The sequence below is a fragment of the Vulpes lagopus genome, chromosome 12 (assembly GCF_018345385.1).
Source record: "Vulpes lagopus strain Blue_001 chromosome 12, ASM1834538v1, whole genome shotgun sequence".
Lineage (NCBI taxonomy): Eukaryota > Metazoa > Chordata > Mammalia > Carnivora > Canidae > Vulpes > Vulpes lagopus.
In genome coordinates this window covers 63,307,057-63,323,599 of record NC_054835.1, presented here as the reverse complement: position 1 = coordinate 63,323,599, position 16,543 = coordinate 63,307,057, and positions in this window count along the sequence as shown.

Genomic DNA, 16,543 nt, shown 5'->3' with positions numbered 1-16,543 from the left:
AAACAATCTGAAGAGAGGAAACAGGGAGACAGGTTAGAACACGTTTTCAATAGCCTAGACCTCAGAATGTAGGGCCTCGGGTTAACAACAGAGTTACCTCAACATATTTGAAAGTAGAGTCAACAGGATTTGCAGATATACTGAATTTGGGGAATAAGAAGAAGAGAGGAATCAAAAATGGCAGCAAGATTGGAAGCTTGAGCAGCCAAAAAGATAAACTGCCATTAATCTCTGGGAAGAGGAGGTTTGCTGGGAAATACCAGGAGCTTTGATTTGGATATGGGAAGTTTGATATCCTTATCAGATAGTCATGAGTACTCGTGGAATAGGATGCAGGATATATCGGATTGGAGTTTAGTGGAAAGACTCTGGGCTGGACAGGAAGATTTAGAAGCCATTGACATTAAAATGTAATTCCAGATCTGTTTGATTCCCAAACTCAGCTCCTAACAGTTGAGAACAGTTCTCCAGTGCATTCCTACAAGTCTCAGATTACCTTTTCAAGGATGTTTACACACCAAACATCCTTAGAAACTGGAGAGAGTGTCTCCCTTCAGGTTGAAAGGCTGATTTGTTTCCTGATCAAGATAATTAAGGTAACATCTCCCTTGGAAGGAAAGACTGAACAGATTGGCTTGCAGCTTACAACTCCCATATAAGACTGGTTTCTTAAACTCAGGGTTCCTCAGCTATGGTACAAACCCGTTGTGTGTGGTGTCTACTAGGACCCACTCTGCATCATCCACAGATGATGAAGGGGAAACAAGAGGGACCAATGCAATCATAAAACTCATGCTGCCTGATGTCCCATGAATAATAAACTATCTAGATCCTCTCATTGCTTCTTTTCTGACCAAATTTATGGAAATGTCTAGCAGCTGAAGTAGTAGCTGCTGCTTGGGGACTGTTTGACCACTTAACCATAACTACTATGTAAGAAAAACCATTGAAAATTTTGTAACAAGGGCAAAAGCATGATCTGACTTCAAGTTTGAAGATAAAATCCCTCTGATGCCAGAGGGAAAGTTGGACTGGAAAAGGAGAAATGAGTAGAAGAAGATAAACCAGTCAGATCAGACTGTTGTTGCAATAATCCACATAAGAAATGACAAAGGCCCAAACTAACAAAGGGAACTGAAAGGAAGAGACAGATTTAAGAGATATTTTGGATCTAAAATCAATTGGCTTTCAAGTTGTATCTTTACAACTTTTAAGTCAGAAAAAAATTAACTTTAAGTAAGAGAATTACTTGGGGTCACTTTCTTATAGGAGAAGAATGGAATGAAGAGCGTATCCTTGCTACGTCCCTGTCAGAACTGTTGACTTCTCTGTGCATTGTTCTCAAGCAACAGCCTGCAGGACCACACCCTCAGACAACAATGTTCCTTATAGGAAGGAGGGAAAGGTCTTTCCCAGAAGCTTTGGGAAGGTTTCCCCTCATGTTGCATTAACCATATTAGGCCAAATGCCCATGCCTTAAATGCACGTAAAATTGAGAAAATGAAATCTAGCCCTTTCAGGTCTAGATTTGGTAATGGTACGGAGGTTCTAATAGCAGTGAAAAGACGGTTGGGACTGCCTGCTGGAAAGACAACCAATAGTGTCTCCCCGAGTAGCTGGGGAGGCCAAGAAAGAAGAGGTCAAAATAACTGCTTAGACAAGTGGCTTGGACCATTGTCCAGATGGCATTGACATTCACTGAGCTAAGCAATGCAAGAGGGGAAGAGAGCCAAAGAGGGAATCTTGGAAAGAGAAGCCCATTTGAGAAATTGAAAAGGAAAGACCATGAAGATAATAAAGAAAATAGCAGAGGGGCGCCTGAGTGGCTCAGCCAGTTAAGCATCCAACTCTTGATTTTGGCTCAGGCCATGATCTCAGGGTTGTGAGATGGAGCCTACCTGACATTCTTTCTCTCTCTCTTGCTCCCTCTGCCCCTACCCCTACCCCACTCTCTCCTTCTCTGGATTAAAAAAATAAATAAATAAATAAATAAATAAATAAATAAACAAAAAAGGCAGGAGAGAGCAATATTTTAAGATGGATGAGAAGTCAGTGGTACTAAATGCTTCCCAGAAATCAAATAAGGTGAAGAACACCCATCAATTTTAGCAACAAATATGTCACAGTAACAATTGCCAAGAAAGAAAAATAGATAGGGAAGCAGTTATAGATATATTTTTAAATTATTTGTTATGCTGTTTATTTTCTTATGAGGGCAATGTGAGCCCATAGGGGTAGAGCTGAAAGATAGGGGAGTAAGAATGATCAATAATGGTGATGCAGGGTGGTGGAAGGGGAGGCGGGTGGGGGGTGGGGGTGAATGTGTGACGGGCACTGAGGGGGGCACTTGACGGGATGAGCACTGGGTGCTATTCTGTATGTTGGCAAATTGAACACCAATAAAAAATAAATTTATTATTAAAAAAAAATAATGGTGATGCAATTGTACCTACAACTGCCAGGAAATAGCAGCACAGCCCTCAGAACCAGCACAACCACCTACCAAGAATCTAGGATGGTCGGTAGAGCTCCTCCCTTCTCCCCACATGTAAAATATTGGGAGCCACTTCTCATTTCTAGCCTTTGGAGTCTTTTTATCGCTATTGTATATTCTAAAGAATAAATTTTCTTTATCAAGGTTAATTTTCTTACACGAATTTCTTCGGTTTCCTGCTCACACAGATGGAGAGAAATAGAAGCACAATTCCTGTGGCAGTGATCTAAGACAGGGGAGTCCCAGTTCATGTGGAAAAGTGGCTGTTAGCGAAAAAAGATCCTAAAATTTTATACCAGTCTATTTTCTCTTTTTCTTTTCCCATTCTCTAGTAAATCTTTTAAATGTCATAAATGAAAGTAGATAGTAAGTTGTATATTATAGTACATTTCAGTTTAATGCCTTTTTTAATAGTCTCTATTGTCTGTTATGGCTGTTCTGCAGAAGGCCGGCCGGAATGAACTACTGTCTATAAAGAACAATTGGAAAAAAACAAAAACAAAAAAATCCCACAGTTCATAAGAAAAGACTATACTAAGAGCACAGCCTGTTCTACTTCAGGTTCAATCATGCCCTCTTGTGTGTAAGTGTAGCACAGCAGCTCCCGTTTTGAAATACAGTGAAAACTAGCACCTACACTGTTCCAGGTTCTGTGCTGGGTGCTGGGATACACCTGCGGGTAAGACCTACAAGGTCCCTATCTTCATGGAAATGATTTAGGACTTACTTTAACTATCACAGAAGTTTAAATTCTTTTTGAAAACCTACATGCAAAGATTAAAATTTTCATTATACGGTACAAATAGTTTTACCGTTTACAAGAGAAATAGTGTCAATAATTCCCTTAGTCTTATAAACTTAAACTATTGATTGTTTGCCCCTAAACTTTTCTCCCTAACTCCTCCTGGTAAAAATTTCATAATATGCTGATTTAGTATTACATATATTATTTACAAAGATATAACCTTCAATAAAGTGCATTGTGATGTTTAATTTTAAAGCTCTTATTTAATCTCAGTGCTAGTTGTCACTGAGAAGCCTCCAAGGCTATAATTTCATAGTTTACACTCCCAGGAAAACTTTCTTTATTCAAATAGCAACAAGAGACAATGCTTTAGCCTACGTTATTAAAATTGAAATTTCCTAAATCTCATTATATGTTCTTACCATCTGCATTTTTATGATTCTTATTAAAAAAATCTTCTGGAAAATCTCAGTGCTGATAAAAAATGCCTCAAAGTTTACTACCTGGTTTTTGTGGCTTTCAAAACCAAAAGTTCTTTTTTCAATTTAAAGGAATGGCAAATCAGTTGTGATGGCCGATATTGATGACTTATTATGTAGCTCAGAGTGAACTTTTCTATAATGAATACAAATACAAGATATAAACCATGGTAGGCATATTTGGGAGAATTTGACTTTAATGAAATATCTAAATCAATACTTACCCATTCTAGCCTTTAATTACACAAAGACTATTGTTTCACCCATTATAGATCATCATGTATTTCTTACCAGGAGATTGTGCAGTCATTCCTAAGTATGAAGACCCACAAAGTATTTCTCATTTAATCAATTGCCCAATCCCTCTTATTTTTACTCTAAGAGTGTCTCTCATTCTCCTCTAGTATTTGGGGGGAGTATCCAGCTAAGGTTAGTCCTATGTGTAGTGACTTTAACTCCTCCTCTAAGTATATCAAATCCCAAATAAACCTCATTACTAGTTTAAAACACTAAGCCTGCTATGGAAATGTAGCTTCAAATCAAGTTCCTCAGTCTCTCATTACAACTAAATGACTGATTCAAAACCCCACTTACATTAAAAATCCAAATGCCCACATTGCCTTCTCAGACTGTATGTCATATTTTCTCCAAGAGATGAATGATATGAGCATTTTCCACTTTCCCCTAGGAATCCTTTTGCCCCATCTTAGAGTGTATATTTAAATACCTGGCTAAAATTATAAATGAAAGCTTGTCAAATTTTAATGCTCCTACAATGTCTGTTTTGTCTATGGAGGCCTAGGTCATGAACCAAGAACCTAATCTGACCAACGTTTACTCCTGTGTGATGCAAAAAAGGTAAGACAACATCTGAGGAATCATGAAACCCGCCTCAGCAGATAGCTGCAATATCTGTATGAGCTCATGTTTGAGTGTGGAGGGATCCATATGTGATCACAGTCTTTCTCTAATGCATTACAGCAGACGTGTATTAGTTAACAACTGCTCTAATAATGATGTGAAATAAGCCATAACCAAGCTTTTTTTTAATATAAATTTATTTTTTATTGGTATTCAATTTGCTAACATATAAAATAACACGCAGTGCTCATCCCGTCAAGTGCCCACCTCAGTGCCCGTCACCCAGTCACCCCCACCCCTACCACCAAGCTTGATCATGATAGAAGGGGTGTAGGCCTAAGGAAAGAGAAAGAATTGAAGCCATTTCTGCAATCAGTGTGCCACAAGATGTCCAGTAATAATGACTATCAGATTATCTCCTTTGTGAATCAAATCAGATCTTACTTTTGCTTTTATTATAAACTCTAAAATTAAAACACACCTGGAGGCATACACAAACTTTCTGGGTCCCTCCCACCGACACTCATGAGCTCAATCATGCTAAGTTGTTACAGAAAAAAGTCACTCAAGATTTAAACTCACTTTTCATGTAAGGGCTTACAAATGTCTTCATGTAATGTGACATATAACAAAAAAGATCAGGGACGCCTGGGTGGCTCAGCGGTTGAGCATCTGCCTTCGGCTCAGGACATGATACTGGGATCCGGGATCGAGTCCCACATTGTGCTCCCTGCATGGAGCCTGCTTATCCCTCTGCCTCTGTCTCTGTCTCTGTCTCTGTCTCTGTCTCTGTCTCTCTCTCTCTCTCTCTTTCCCTGTCTCTCATGAATAAATAAGTAAAATCTCAAAAAAATAATAAAACAAAATTTAAAAAAAGATCATATACATACAGCACACCTAAGTAAATCCGAGGAGTTTTGAGGGCATCTATGTCAGGCTAGTGGAAAGTTGTATTAACTTCTTCATATTACATAATTCAGAAAAGAAAAATGATATGTAAAGTATTAAGAAAGCTGTTAAGTTTTGATTTGTACAAAACTTCCAAATAAAATATTTTTATTTTTATTGGCTGAGAAATTTGAACTCGATTCCATGAACATAACATGTTTTTCTATTGACTTTTGTGTTTGACATAGCTATAAGTAATCCCTGGTAAGGACTTCTGTTTTGTTGTGTGTTTTTGTTTTTGTTTTTGTTTTTGTTTTTGTTTTTGTTTTTAAGATTTTATTTATTTGAGAGAAAGAATTAGTTGGGTGGGGTGTGCAGAGAGAGGAGCAGACTGCCCACTGAGCAGGAAGCCCAATGAAGGGCTAGATCCTGGGACTCTGAGACCATGACCTGAGAGCCTAAGGCAGCCACTCAACCGACTGAGCCACCCAGGGGCCCCTGATAAGGACTCCTTAATGAAGAAGTCTCTTAGGTTGTAACATGGACAGGAGAAAATATATTACTTTTCCACTAACCACATCAACTCACTTCTCAGCACTGGACAGAATTGGGGTAGTAAAATTTCATTAAATGTTATTTTGAGGATCCAACCATTCTTTAAATCTAGCTGAGATGGAGTCAGGGAGATCTCATTCACCTTTCTGACTTAAACAAATAAAAAATTGAACAAAATATATGAAACAACAACTCTCAAGACACTGTACATTAGGCAGTGAAGGACAATGACCCCTGCATAATGGGGAATGAAAAGCAAGCCCTATGATTATCCCAGCTTAATGCCTAGGGAAAGTTCGACAATGTAGCAAGGGAACAGAACTAAGGTTGAGACTCACAGTTTCTCTGTGTTGAGGAAAGAAAGTTGGGAGTCCAAGAAGCCCTGGTACCACAGAACCACAAGATTACAAACAACTTGAAAGATCTAAAGGGTGTTCCCCTGGAGGACTCAGCTAAGTACTGGTCAGTAAAAACATAGTAGGAAACTACCAATGGCTGAGAACCCCTGAAAGAATTAGAGGAAACCACATCTGAGGCACACATAGGGACAGACATAGTTCCTGTTCCCACAACTAGAATAGAAACATCGTTATTCATGAGGTAACGTTATAATATTAACAATAAGGTTCTTGCTTTACAAGTAGGGGAAAATAGCTCTAAAAAATCCCTACTCTATTCCCACCTTAGAAAGCCCAAAGGAAGCAAGCCATTTCTAAGTGGCTTAGCCATGTCCCAGAACAAATCTCAAGGATATTTTCAGAAAACAGTAATATCCAGCACACAAGAAAGTAAAATTCATGATGTGAAAGTCAAATAAAAATTACTAGGAATGCAAATAAGCTGGATAAGTTGAACCATAATGAGAAAAGATTAATCACCTGAAAGATAACCAGATACAACACAAAGTGATAAACGCAGACAAGGAAATTAAAGAAGTTATTATGCTTATATTGTATATGTTCAAGAAGTTAAAGGAAAGATTGAAGATGTTAAGGAGAAACATGGACAATTAAAAAAATAAAATAAAACCCAAACCAAAAGTTTAGGGATGAAAACTATAATATCCAAACTGGGAAATATTCTGTATTTTGTTAGGTCATTATACATGTCTTAACAGATTTAAGAAGGTTGAAAACATAGTAAGTTTCTCTTCTAACCATAATGGAATAAAAAGTAGAAGTCATAACAGGGAAAACACACAAATATGTGGACATTAAACAACACTCTCTTGAATAACGAGTCAAAAAAGAAGCAAAAGGAGAAATCAGAAAATATCTTGAGAAAAAATGAAAATGAAAACACAACAACTTAAATGGGATGCAACAAAAATATTCCTAAGAAGGAAGTTTATAGCCATAAATGCCTACATTAGAAAAGAAGATGGGATTCCTGGGTGGCTCAGCAGTTGAGCGTCTGCCTCCAGTTGATCCTGGAGACCTGGGATCGAGTCCCACATCGGGCTCCCTGCAGGGAGCCTGCTTCTCCTTCTGCCTGTGTCTCTGCCTCTCTCTCGGTGTCTCTCATAAATAAAAAAAAAATAAAATTTAAAAAAAATTAGAAAAGAAGAAAGGTCTCAAACAAACAACCTAACTTTACAGCTCAATGAACTAGGAAAAGAAGAAAAAATCAAGCACAAAGTTAGCAGAAGGAAGAAAACAATAAAGATTAGAACAGAAGTAAACAAAATAGACAATAGAAAACTATAGGCCAATATCCCTGATGAACAGAAACACAAAAACTTTCAATAAAATACTAGCAAAATGAATTCAATAACATAATGAAAGGATCCTGTACCATGACCAAATGGGATTTATTCCTGAGATTCAAGGATGGTGCAACTTGGGACACCTGGGTGGCTCAGTGAGCATCTGCCTTCCACTCAGGGTGTGATCCCTACCCAGGGATCGAGTCTGGCTCCCCCCGGGGAGCCTGCTTCTCCCTCTGTCTGTGTCTCTGCCTCTCTCTCTGTGTCTCCCATGAATAAAGAAAATCTTGAAAAAAAAAAAAAAAAAAAAAAGGATGGCATGACATGACTCAATCAACCAAAGTAATATACCACATTAACAAGATAGAGGGTAAAAATCACGTGACCATCTTAATAGATACAGGAAAAGGTATTTGACAAAATTCTATACCCTTTCATGATAAAAACTCTCAACAAACTGGGTATAGAAAGAATTTACCGGAACATAATAAAGGCCATATATGACAAGCCCAAAGCTAACATCATATTCAATGTGAAAGGCTGAAAGGTTTTTTTCTAAGATAAGAAACAAAAGAAATATATCTACTTCTAAACATAATACTGGAAGTCCTAGCAAGAGCAATTAGGCAAGACAAGAAAAACAAATGAAAGGCATCCAAATTTTAAAGGAAAAGCAAATTATCTGTTTGCAGATTACCTCATTTTAAATGCAGAAAACCCTAAAGATCCCACAAACTGTTAGAACTAGTAGGCAGACTCAGTAAAGTTGCAGGATATAATACCAATATATAAAATTTAGTTTCATTTCTTTACAGTAACAAAGAACTATCTAAACAGGGAAATTAAGAAAACAATCACATTCACAATATTATCAAAAAGAATAAAATACTTAGGAATAAACTTAACCAAGCAGGTGAAATAATACATTTTAAATTAAAAAACATTGATGAAAGAAATTAAAGACCTGGAGGGTATTATGCTGAGTGAAATAAGTCAATCGGAGAAGGAAAAACATCATATGGTCTCATTCATTTGGGGAATATAAAAATTAGTGAAAGGGAATTAAGGGAAAGGAGAGAAAATGAGTGAAAATATCAGTGAGGGTGACAAAACATGAGAGACTCCTAACTCTGGGAAATGAACAAGGGGCAGTGGAAGGGGAAGTGGGCGGGGGGTTGTGGTGACTGGGTGACGGGCACTGAGGGGGGCACTTGGCAGGATGAGCACTGGGTATTATTCTATATTTTGGCAAATTGAACTCCAATAAAAAAAATTAAAAAAAAAAGAAATTAAAGAAAACTAAATGTAAAGACATCTCACATTAACGGATTGGAAGACTTAACATTGTTAAAATGTCCATACAACCCATAAGCAAATCTACAGGTTCAATGCTACTCCCCATCAAAATCTCAATGGCTTTTTTTACAGAAATAGAAAAGACAATTCTAAAATTCATATTTAACCACAAACACTCCAAATAGCCAGAGAAATCAGAGAAAGAATGAACCCGGAGGCATCACACCTCCCAATTTCAAAATATAAAACTGTAGTAATTAAAACAGTATGGAGCTGGTATAAAGATAGATATATGGGCAAATGGAACAGAATAGAGAGTCAAGAAAAAAAAAAAAAACACATGCATACATCACACAGTCAACCGATCTTTGACAAGGGAACCAAAAATGCACAATGGGGAAAGGATAGTCTCTTCAACAAATGATGCTGAGAAAGCTGGATATCCACATGCAAAATAATGAAATTGGACACAACACTCAACTCCAAAGAGATTCAAGACTTAAATGTAAAACTAGAAATTATAAAACTCCTAGAAGAAAATATATGGAAAGAGTTTCTTGATATTGGTTTGGCAATGATTTCTTTTCTTTTTTTTTTTTTTTTTTGATTTCTTGAATATACCGAAAGCACATGCAGAAAAAAATAATTAAACAAGCAGGAGTAGTAGGAGTTCCTTACACATTTTGGGTATTAGCCTCTTAGCAGCTATACGGTTTGCAAATATTTTCCCCCATGTGTAGGTTGCCTTTTCATTCTGTTGAAACTGAAACCTTTGAACACAGTTGGTGTGAATGTAAAATAGTGCAGCCACATACTATGGAACACAGTATGGAGATTCTTAAAGAAAATTAAAATATATAAAACTACCATATAATCCAGCAATCTCATTTCTTGGATATATACCCCGAAGAACTGAAATCAGAATCTCAAAAAGATATCTGCAGTCCCATGTTCATCGCAGCACTCTTTAGAATACTCTGAATATGGTAACAACCTAAATATCCATCAGCAGATGCATGGATTAAAAATGTGATACAGGGCAGCCCTGGTGGCTCAGTGGTTTAGCGCCTGCCTTCAGCCCAGGGTGTGATACTGGAGACCCCGGATCGAGTCCCGCGTCGGGCTCCCTGCATGGAGCCTGCTTCTCCCTCTGCCTGTGTCTCTGCCTCTCTTTCTCTGTGTGTGTCTCTCATGAATAAATAAAATTAAAAAAAAAAAACCTTAAAAAATAAAAATAAAATAAAAATGTGATACACACATACAAAGGAGTAGCATTGAGTAATCTGCCTCTGCAATGAACCTGGGGCACATGATGCTAAAAAAATTTTAAAAAAATAAGCCAGTCACGGAAGGGCAAATAATGCATGACTCTACTTTATGCGAGGCATCTAAAAATAGCCAAACTAAGAGTAGCAGAGAATAGGCTGTTGCTTGCCAAAGGCCAGGGATTGGAGAAAATGGCAATGTACATAAGGTTTCAGTTATACAAGATAAATAAGTTCTAGAGATTTACTGGATAATATACTATTATGTTAACGAAACTGCACTATATGCTTAAAAAAATTGTTAAGAGCGTAGATCTCATGTTAACTTCTAACCACACAGAGTACGGGGCAGGGAAGCAACTTTGGGAGGTGATGGGAATGTCTATTTCCTGGACTGTGATGGTGGTTTCATGGGTGTATGCACATGCCCAAACTTATCAAACTGTATGCATCAAATATGGGCAGTTCTTATATATCGATCATACTTCCATCAATCTCGGTTTTTTTTGTTGTTTTTTTTGTTTGTTTTTTGTTTTTTTTTTTTTGGAAAGAAACAAAGACATGGATAGGTTCAAAGTAAAAGAGTGGAAAATATATACCACTTGAAAACTAATCAAAAGTTAGAACGATGATAATATCGAAGAGCTATCAGAGAAAAGATTACTGAGGATAAAGAAGATCCTTTCATAATGATAAAGTGGTCAATTCACACTTTTCGCTGTAAGCATTTTCACCATGTAACTAATTGGCCACAAGGCAGCTGTCCTATAAAAGATAATATCATAAAAAATAAAAAGGCATTCATTAAAAAAGACATAATGAAACATAAAAAGAAGAATAACACACACACACACACACACAAAAGGATGACAAAATTAAAAAGACTCCTGTGAAATACAAAACATTTGAATATATTTGAAACGTGTGTAAGATTCAGGTCAACGCTGTGCAAATAACAGATTTTATTTTTGTGGATTGTAACTAAGCACTAGTCTTCCAAGTCTTCCATTCATAGTATTATTTATTTATTTATTTATTTATTTATTTATTTATTTATTTGCTTATTATCTCCTCATTCAGCATCAAACTTGTCTTTTCTGGTTCAAATTTCTGCCTTTATTAAGAGAGGTCTCTGTTTCCAAATGCTGAGATGCTTATTTGTAACTGAGTTTTGTATTGCATCGTGAAAGCCTCAATGTTCTTGTTTGTTTTTGGCACATTGTCACATATCCACTGATGGATGTTCCAAAGGTCTAGGGAAAATGTGAGTTCAACACCCTGTGCCACCAAAACAAAACAAAACAAAACAAAACAAAACAAAACAAAACACTACGAGGGCTAAGATTTCTGTAATGTAAAAATGTGCCAATGGAGAAATGAAACCTAACTTCAACCGGTTGATGAAACCAAACTGTCAACCAGTTTTCTTGTTGTTGTTTTGACTTTTATAGAAAAATTACCTTATGGACAATTAAATATGCAGTGAAAATGCTTGTGGCAGGCCTGGGTGGCCCGGTGGTTGAGCATCTGCCTTTGGCTCAGGTCGTGATCCCAGGGTCCTGGGATCGAGTCCCACATCGGGGAACCTGCTTCTCCCTCTGCCTGTGTCTCTGCCTCTCTCTTTCTCTGTGTCTCCCATGAATAAATAAATAAAATTTTCCAAAAAAAAAAAAGAAAGAAAAGAAAGAAAGAAAGAAAGAAAGAAAGAAAGAAAGAAAGAAAGAAAGAAAGAAAGAAAGAAAGAAAGAAAGAAAGAAAGAAAAAGAAAATGCTTGCGGCAGGTCTATGGAAAAGATGTTACTATGAAAATTCTGGACATATCTTCAAAGAAGCCACCAAAAAAAAAACCCAAAAAACAAAAAACAAAACAAAAACAAAAACAAAAACAAAAAACAAAGAAGTCACCAAAAGGCTTGTCTCTTATTTTGTCAAACTCAGAACTTTCATCTAGTGCTACAGCCAGCCCTGGGGAAAAGGAGCATTTGTCAAAAACTTCACAGTCGAGTGTTAGTCACTTCTGGTTGAGAGACGACGGCCAACCCAAACCTATGCCCCATTCAGGGGTGTCTCAGCAATGCAAGGTGTATTTGACATTTAAAAATCAATTGCTGTGACTCGCTAACAGACTAAATGGAAAAACCAAACTATAATAGATGCAGGGAGTCTCTGATAAAACCTAAGGTCCATTCTTGCTTTTAAAAAAATAATAAAAGTGATCACCCATTGGTGAAAGGTCTGATATTAGGGCTGGGGCAGGAAACATACAGAATGAGCCTAAAGTCTTTCTGCATCTGGGTCTTTGTTTCTATAATCCAATCCTCACCCATCTACCTCCTTCCTAAAACACAACCTGCTTAGTCTCTTGGCACGTTCAGCAAGTTTTTTTAAGTGGCTCCTCATTGCTGACAATAAAAGTCTTAAGTTCAACGCATCATCTAAAGGGGACTTCGTTTCACCTCTGGCTCTCTCTCTCCAGGTTCAATCTCTGCTAGTTTTTGAAATATATTGTACTCTTAGCTACACGGCAGCCGTTCAGAATGGGTGACGGGCACTGAGGGGGGCACTTGACGGGATGAGCACTGGGTGTTATTCTGTATGTTGGTAAATTGAACACCAATAAAAAATAAATTTATTATAAAAAATAAAAAAGAATTCCATCTGCATACTTTTTCCTTTCCTGGCTGCATACTTTGTGCAAGCTATTTCCTGGGCGTAGAGGGCCCCCCTCTGTATTCTCTTTCTTGAAAAAAATCCGGCTTACCGTGGTCCACTCCTGACCCACCTCCAATCTCTTGGGGTTTAGCTTTGTTTTGACATACAAATTGGATCATGGCACATACACCTGCTAAAACATCCTGGAGCAGCAGAAATCTCACAGGCCACGAATTCCAATACGTCATTCTTATGTTTCTGTGATCGCTCTAGATCATTTCCATCTTTAATATTGGCTTTTACTGAAATCTTTCCCTCAGGCCCCATTCTCATGAGAGCAGGAACCTGCGGTCAATTATTTTCGGGTTCATCAAATTGTTTTAGAGTTTTCTCAGTCATCTCAAATATAAATCCTGCCCTTTCTGAGCATCTTCCTCCCCCCACCCCCACCTCTTGCCTACCTTTGACTCAGAATGGAATCTAAGGTAGAGAGACTACTGGTGTTTGGAGGCACCAGTGGAGGCACCTCTACTGGTGCCATTTTCCCTCCCCTGCCATCCACTAAGATGATAGGCATCTCTTCATGCGTATTTTGAGTCTCTGGCACAGGGCCCCATTGGTATCTGCGGAAACATTTCTTGCCCATTGGTCTCCACTTGCATGACCCATGCTGACTAAAACACCACCCCTGGCGCCTGTCAGCCACCTTCAGCTAGGCGGGCCCCTCAGGATGGCAGGGTATGACTGTTGTCTAATGATTCTCTCAGTGCCCTGCCGTCGACAGGGGCTGTCATCAGGCATATTTTCCTGTCACCCACACAGCCACCTCTATTACAGCGCTCCTATACCACTGTGAATCGGTCACCTTCTCTGGGTGACAGCCTATTAAAACTTTTCTTCCAAACTGTCCATCCAAAGCCTTGGTCCGGGGGACCTTTCTGTTAACCCTGCCATTCCTCGGGGCTTCATTTGGAGAAACGAGACACACGTCCTTTCTATGCTCGAATCATCTCCAGATTTAAAGGAAAACCTTAATTAGAGTCTTACGACTGAGAATAGTTGGCCTTTTTAGGATTTGCGGGGTGATTTCTATATCCCCACAAGATTTAGTTTACTGCAAGCAAGGACCGTGTGTCTTTTTTACTCATGTTGGTGTCTGGCACATAATAGGATCTTGGCAAGTATTTTTTGTTTTTGTTTGTTTGTTTGTTTGTTTTTGGCAAGTGTTTTTTGATTGGACAAATGAATAACTCACATGTCGCTACCTTTGTCAAAAACAATTTTTCTGTTTAGTACTGGGTATTTTTCTTTTAAGGACAGTAACCCCTTGCTGTAATCATGGTGCAAAGAGAATGGCATACGGGTTGCAGGAGGTGAAAAAACAGAAGAGGGAGACAGGATATGATAAAGAGCAATGAAGGCAGATTAACCATAGTCAGTACTTGCTGTAGGGGCAGGACTTCTATTTCTAGTGTCAGAAACACAGAAAGAAGTAAAACCACTGGGCAAAAACACTTTACACAAATATCCTTCTATGCTCCGATAATATCCCCTGCAAAGCTCTTTTTTATTAGTGTCGGGTCTTTTTGAACACGGTGGATGTATAACAGACTTTTGTTAGGTGATAAGTCCTAACGCTGGGAAGGCATTAAAAATTGCTTTTGTAAAGTGAACTCAAGCCCTACAGTGCAAAGAAATCTTGTCCTCTAATCAGTTCAGGAGAAAAACGTGGCCCTGTGAAGTCTTATCATTGAAAACGGATAATTCCACTCTTGCCTGAAAAATTCCAGAATCTGACCCCAAGAAACATTCAGGATTTACATCCCATGAGGAGAACTTCAAAGAAAGATTAAGGACGTAGCATTTTTCCATTTGCCTTAACCTTGTCGTGTTCAAGGAAATGGTACCTTGAGTCTGCTTGTCACTGCATGTTGGTTGGCCAGATGGTATTGTTCCTAAATGGTGGTTTTCATGGGAACATTAGTGAGGCTGAACGACCCTTATTTGAGTGATTTTTTTTTTTTAAGTTTTTATCGGGGGATCCCTGGGTGGCGCAGCGGTTTGGCGCCTGCCTTTGGCCCAGGGCGTGATCCTGGAGACCCGGGATCGAATCCCACGTCGGGCTCCCGGTGCATGGAGCCTGCTTCTCCCTCTGCCTGTGTCTCTGCCTCTCTCTCTCTCTCTCTCTCTGACTATCATAAATAAATAAAAATTTAAAAAAAAAAAAAGATTTTATCTATTTATTCAGGAGACACAGAGAGAGAGAGGCAGAGACCCAGGCAGAGGGAGAAGCAGGCCCCATGCAGGGAGCCCCAGACTCGATCCCGGGACTCGAGGTCACGCCCTGGGCCCGAGGGCCCGCTGCTCTAACAAGCACCTCGCTGTCCCTGCTTCCTTCCTCCCCCATCCCGAACAGGGATCTGTGCTGCCCGACTGGTGGCTGACTCTGCTTCCTCTACCTCTTCTGACAGTTGTTCACCACAAGTCCGCGTCCTACCAAGTCCTGAGCCCGGGCCAGCTGCCCCGAAACGCACGCACTGGCCTATCAATCATCTTGAGTTGAGGCTAATTGAGGAAAACCCGGTGCGAGGATACTGAGACCCTCCTCGGTCACCCAGAAAGCAGGAAACCGAGGTGCTGTATGAAGGACGTCCTTCCCGGGCAGCCCGGGGGCCCGCAGGGTTAGCGCCGCCTTCTGCCCAGGGCGTGACCCCGGAGACCCCGATCGAGCCCCAGGTCGGGTCCCTGCATGGGGCCTGCTCCTCCCTCTGCCTGGGTCTCTGCCTCTCTCTCTCTCTCTTTGTCTCTCATGCATAAATAAATAAAATCTTAAAAAAGAAAAGAAAGACATCTGTGCTAGGAAAAGGGGTGCTTGGGTGGCTTGGTAGGTTAGGCCCCGACTCCTGATGGGGGGGGGGGGGGGGGGTCATGGCCTCCAGGTCCTGAGATGCAGCCCTGCCAGGGGCTCTGAGCTCAGCACCCATTCGCCTGGGGTTCTTTCCCTCTCCTCCTGCACCCCCTGCCGGTGTGCATGCTGTCGCTCTTTCCAAAAAAACAAAACAAAACAAAACAAAACAACCTCTTTTCATTAGAAATAGAGACTTTCAGGTTGAGAAAACTGTAGAAATCAGCCTGCTGCATTCCTGCTAACGTCCCTCTGCCCAAGCCCCCCCCAGTAAGCTCCCAAGGGCCGTCCGCCTTGTAATCCGGTGCCGACACCCTCCTAGTCTGCAGCTGCTTCGGTCCCCGCATCTCCGGGATGCCCTGCACCCTGCGCCCCCGCCCCGCCCCGGGCCGTCGGGGTCACGGAGGCCGATTCACCGGGCGGGGAGCGCGGCCCCCCCCCCGAGCCCTTGCAGCCCCGAGGGCACGCGATCGGCTCCCCGCGGCACCTAACGCCCCGGACCCCCGGAGTCAGACCCCGAGCTGCGCGCGCCGGGGGGACCCCCGACACGGACGAGCGGCCCCAGGTGATGCTTTCGCAGGTGCGTGGCCCCGCCCCGCCCCCGCGCCACACGCCCCGCCCCCGCATCACACGCCCCGCCCCGCGTCACACGCCCCGCCCCCGCCCCGCGCCGGCCCCGCCCCCGCCTCCCACGCCCC